We start from the raw sequence: 6,243 nt of genomic DNA, 5'->3' as shown, positions 1-6,243 counted from the left end.
TGGCTTTCTGGTGGAGATGGAGGAGGGTCCAACGGTACCAACGCTAAACACACGTCAAAGCCACTGGTTACAAATCATCAAAAAAGGGGGGGAAAATACCGTAAATTAGTAGAGTATTGCTAAATTAGTTTCTTTTTTTCTTTCGTTTACATCATCTTTTTGTGATACGTTTTTAAAAACGTTGGGCAAGATAAGTAGACCTAACCTATAATCATTTTCTTTGATCCGTTTAAACTATTTTATGCACTAATATTTTCAAAATGTATTTTTAAATAGAAGTTATGGGGCAGACAGTTAGGCTACTTTTAATTTACAATGTAGGACATATGATTTAGAAGTGGGAAAAATACGGGTACGGGTAACCTGGATAAATTACTAAACTCCCCCTACTTGTAGAATACTTCCATGGAGAAAAATATACAACCCATATTTATGTGTATTTATTTTCCCATTTGTATTTTAACTATTTGCACATCGTTACAACACTGTATATAGACATAATATGACATTTGAAATGTCTTTATTCTTTTGAAACTTCTGAGTGTAATGTTTACTGTTAATATTTATTGTTTATTTCACTTTTGTTTACTATTTACTTCACTTGCTTTGGCAATGTTAACACACGTTTCCCATGACAATAAAGACCTTACATTGAATTGAAAAATGCAGTCAACTGGGCGCTAACACAAAAACCCAACATGAGCACGAATTACGTGAACAAGAAACTCAAAATTACAAATATTTTTCAGGATTTTAGATTATTAACTTGTCATCTGTAATATCGTATATATTTGAAATCTTGACATTACGTACTTTCGAGGAAAATAGTCAGGTTTCTCGACTTATACCCTGACTTTTAAATAAAATCAAATGTTATTTGTCAAATGCTTCATAGACAACAGGTGTAGACTAACAGTGAAATGCTTACTTACGGGTCCATTTCCAACAATGCAGAGTTAAAGATAAAATATACAGTACCAGTCAAAAGTTTGGACACACCTACTCATTACAGGGTGTTTCTTTATTTGTACTATTTTTTTACATTGTAGAATAACAGTGAAGACATAAACTATGAAATAACACATATGGAATCATGTAGTAACCAAAAAAGTGTTAAACGAATCAAATTATATTTTCTATTTGAGATTCTTCAAAGTAGCCACCCTTTGATTTGATGACATCTTTGCGCACTCTTGGCATTGTCTTTATTTCATTAGCTAGCGACAAGCCAAAAAGGCAGTGAGTAACTATAGCTCTGTGGACAGATCGCGATGCACCGGCACAACTCAGTGTTGACAATTTCTCCCACATTCTTCCACAAAGCACAGCTAGCTAGCTAAGTAAAGTTCATAGTCAACACCAAACGTTTGGGAAAACAGCCACGATGCTAATGTTTAATACATTTATAAGCAATGGACAATGCTCATCTAACGTTATCGTTAGCTGACGTTACTCCATACACTAGTCAACCTGGCTTACTTAGCAATGTAGCTAGCTAACGTTCCAGCCATTAAGTCAATACGCTCCCTCTGTCAATGCAATTTTCTTCTTGTCATTATATAATCCAAATGTGCGCTGACTGATTAACACAGTGTCATATTATCAAGTAACTTTTCAATGTATTCCCAAAAGCCATCCGAGTAGTCAGGGGGGTGCGTGTGCACCCAAGTTAAACAACACCAATATCATTGCTTGATTGCGCAACCTTTGCGCAGCCAAAAGAAAATGCAATGCTCACTAACTTGGTTAGCTATGTGACTGTTTTCAACACATCATCTGTTTTAGACAAAAAATACATTAACCAAGCAAGAGAAATAAACGTTGAATCAGTACTGAGTAAATGAACAACAACAAAAGCTTCCTGTCATCACCAGACTGTTAATTTAAATAGAGTGTGTCGTAGTAAATATATAATGTTATAGCTTGGTCTGACTAAAATCTTGTGCATGACCCATTTTGTGTTGGGCCTTTGTATTTAATACAATGCACAAAAGAGTCCTATCTTGTCAGCCTTATCAGCAGGTGGCTAAGGACAACACCCACGCCATAGGTCTCTCAGTTCTTCCAACTCACGAGTTCTTGCTCTGAGGACACACACATACACACCCCCACACACACACACACATACACACACACACACACACACACACATACACACACATACACACACACACACACACACACACATACACACACACACACACACACACATACACACACATACACACACACACACACACACACACACATACACACACACACACACACACACACACACAAAAATCCCCTTCTCTTAGGCTGAACATCTGAAGACAGAGAACCCGACTCAGAGCCAATGCAACAGTGATACTAACCTGGAGGGGACCTCGCCCAACTCATCAGGACCAATCAGAAGATCAGAACTACTAGAATCAACCTACTTCATTTTATTGTATAAAATGTCAGCACACAATGTTTCGGGGCTCTCTCAGATATCTCCCTACGAGATTGACGAACGGGTCCGTGCACGCGATTCCAGATATCTTTACCTCTGAATAAACTGCCTTATATTATACCATTATCCACCCTGTCCAAAGTCTCTACTTGGTCTCAGTTCTCCAGTAAACTTGTTTTATCAACAAGTGTCAAGCTAATGCATGCATGACAGGGTTCGTAGCATTAATGTCACTGCCATGGGATCTGAAGTTCCTTGGTTCGCCTCTCTGAGGAGACATTTTGACCATTCTCTTTTGTGTGTAGTTTTGACACCCCCCTCCCATTCCTGAAACACACACACCGGCCTGCACACGCACAGTGTGTGCTTATTTTAAATTATTAAGTGGCTCTTAAAAGAGCATTGTTGAGTGGCTATGGACAGGGAGTGTGATGTGTGTACTACTGTGTGATTGCCTCCTGCAATTGGGGGCGTTGGTGCATGTGGGAGTCCTAGCTAGCACACAGTGTCCTTCGCCCCCCCACCTGCCGAACACCTGCCCTCGCCATCGTTAACCGACAGGCGGGGGGGCGAAGGACACTGTCTACCAGTGTCCTAGCTATTGTCAGCTAGCTAGCTACCTATCCCGCCTGCTGTGTACCAGAGTTCTAGTTAACTAACTAACTAGCTAGCACCCAGTGTCCTTCGCTAACACCTTCCCTCGCCGTCGTTAACAGAGCTGCGGGAAAGCAGTGCCTGACAAGCAGGGATGAAGGACACTGTCAACCATTTTCCCCTCGCTAGCTAACTAGCTACCAGCGTTGTCGCACCCGCCTCTTCTTCTGTGGGGTTTATCGGGCGGTTGGCATCCAACGTTATGGTGCATTATCATGAACTACTGTTCTGGAGCGCTCCCGCCTGTGTACCGGTGTCCTATCTTAAAAATGGACCAATAGAAGTATAAAGAGAGGTTCCTGCAGATGCAGGAATGCCCACATGCAGGAAATCCCCAAATTGCGGGCCACGTTTGCAGCCTTCTTCATCTTGCTACTACGGAGGAGAGAACGGTGGCGACTCCTCTCAACTCTCAAGGAATAAAGTTGTTGCCCTCGTCCGTCAGATGCACTCCACCCGTACGGTACATCCCAGGGACACACTGCTTAATGGCAGGGTGACGGATTGTGTTCCCTGACATGGGTACACCAGCTGATTGGCGGAGCGCCGGGCCCTCTCCATGCACTTGTTTATCTTCTGGTCCCACTGGAAGGTAGTTAACGTTACCTAAAGCTAAAGCTAACTAGCTTTCTTAATACGTTGGCTAGACATTCCAAAGCATATCAATGTAATTAGCCAGCTGCTATCTGGCCATGTGATCTACAACTTTGCAAGCTAACATTAGCTTCGTTAGGTTACGTTAGCTAAACTTTAGTTAGCTGGCTAACTATCTACTGCAGAGGCTAACGTGACTATGTTTTTAATTTAGAGTCCGATCCCGTCAACATCTGCAGAGGCATCAACATCAAGCGCAGCATGAGGAACTATAAGTCACCTTCTAAAATATTTTTAAAAATCGACTAAATCTTTCCATGACTCCATGATGACCTAAATATACTGGAGTTAGGCATAAACATGGTCCGTGTCTTGTTGTCGTAGTTGGTTTGTTTACAAGTAGGCTACAACTTCTACTGTAGTTTTCTATGTATTATGGAGGCTTAGTTGATTGTTCATGCAAGGCTTGAAGTCTAAATTGGAGAAAGGGAGGTATTAGTAAGGAGGGGATGTTGTGGGTGACTGACTGGTGTCTGTTGGGGGTGGGTATTGTGTGTGAAGGTTAGTATGCATGATCTATTGACATGGGAAAAAAATATCACCAATACACTAAATTGTCTACAAGACAAGTGCTCCTCAATCTTTTCACACCCTTGCAGTCAGTTCTTTAGCATGTGGGAGAGGGGCTGCTAGTGTCCTCTTCTAGCCTGGTCACTCTATTGTTGGCAGTGTTCGTCTACTCAACAGCACAACTACAAGTCAAGCCCCCCTCAAACTTTTCACGTGTTTGCTAACAGCCCATCTCAATGCCCCATTATTGACTCTGAGTGTAACAAAACACATACCAGTCTACTGTGCCCTTGTTTGTTTACAGATTAACTTGGTTTATTGTATGGTTACACATCCTCGTGATCAGTCTTCATGTCTTCCCAGGAGACTTGCAGTAAAAACAAATCTTCTGCAAGAGGTCGAAGCAGTGGGTGGTGAAGAAAGTGTACGAGAGGCTTGTCCACCTGGCTGTGGAGTGCAGAAACCACCACTTCAGGGAGAGGCTTGTCCCCCTGGCTGTGGAGTGCAGAAACCACCACTTCAGGGAGAGGCTTGTCCACCTGGATGTTGAGTGCAGAAAGGACCACTTCAGGGAGAGGCTTGTCCACCTGGATGTGGAGTGCAGAAACCACCACTTCAGGGAGAGGCTTGTCCACCTGGCTGTGGAGTGCAGAAACCACCACTTCAGGGAGAGGCTTGTCCCCCTGGCTGTGGAGTGCAGAAACCACCACTGCAGGGAGAGGCTTGTCCCCCTGGCTGTGGAGTGCAGAAACCACCACTTCAGGGAGAGGCTTGTCCACCTGGATGTGGAGTGCAGAAACCACCACTTCAGGGAGAGGCTTGTCCACCTGGATGTGGAGTGCGGAAAGGACCAATTCAGGGAGAGGCTTGTCCACCTGGATGTGGAGTGCAGAAACCACCACTTCAGGGAGAGGCTTGTCCACCTGGCTGTGGAGTGCAGAAAGGACCAGACGGTTGTCTACAAGGAGCCATAGTCACAGCCCCCCCCCCAAACCCAACATCCCTGACAACATCGTCACAGTGCCAAAGCCTGCTAAACCAACTGCCATTACTCAACACAAGAAGAGGTTCACCAGCTGAATAACATTCTGGAACCTGCCTGGAACATTCAACCAACACAACATCCATATTCAGTTAGACTGATGTTGTAGTATAATATAGAATGCCTAGTATGGTCTCAGCTGCATTGTGCTATAGGTATTGCTAGCTGTTGTACATATGTAAATAATGGAGTTTTATGTCATGTCTTTACAACTGTACTGTCGAGTGACTAATGAGTCAAAACTGTTCGCTGCTCTGGCACCTCCTTCCATTCAGACACCATCAGCCCTGTTACCTCCTTCCATTCAGACACCATCAGCCCTGTTACTTCTGAACATACAGTTCCCGCTCAGCCCAGTCAAAACTGTTCGCTGCTCTGGCACCCCAATGGTGGAACAAGCTCCCTCACGACGCCAGGACAGCGGAGTCACTCACCACCTTCCGGAGACACTTGAAACCCCACCTCTTTAAGGAATACCTAGGATAGGATAAAGTAATCCTTTTACCCCCCCTTACCCCACTGGCTATAAGGTGAATGCACCAATTTGTAAGTCGCTCTGGATAAGAGCGTCTGCTAAATGACGTAAATGTTAATGTAAATGTAATGATTCCAGCTGCATCAGAAACCAATAGTGTTGACTTCAACTTATTTTTCTATTCATTATGATATTCATGAAATGTATTTGGATAAACTAGCTTCAGTCTTACTGCTAAAACAAATGATGATGCATGGAGTTGGTTTATCATTGAAACTTTAATTTGTTGGCAAGTCAACATGTTTTAGTAAAACAGTAGATTAGTCTGTCGATATAGGGAATAAGTAGACATGGCTTGTATTCAAGACAAAGTTTATGCACTGGAGACCGAAGTGAGTTTACACAGCAGTATGCAGGAACCGTTATGGCAATGTATGACAATATATATATATATATATATATACACAGTAGAAG

Source organism: Coregonus lavaretus, assembly GCF_964263955.1.
Source record: "Coregonus lavaretus genome assembly, chromosome: 5".
Lineage (NCBI taxonomy): Eukaryota > Metazoa > Chordata > Actinopteri > Salmoniformes > Salmonidae > Coregonus > Coregonus lavaretus.
This window is presented reverse-complemented; position numbering follows the sequence as displayed.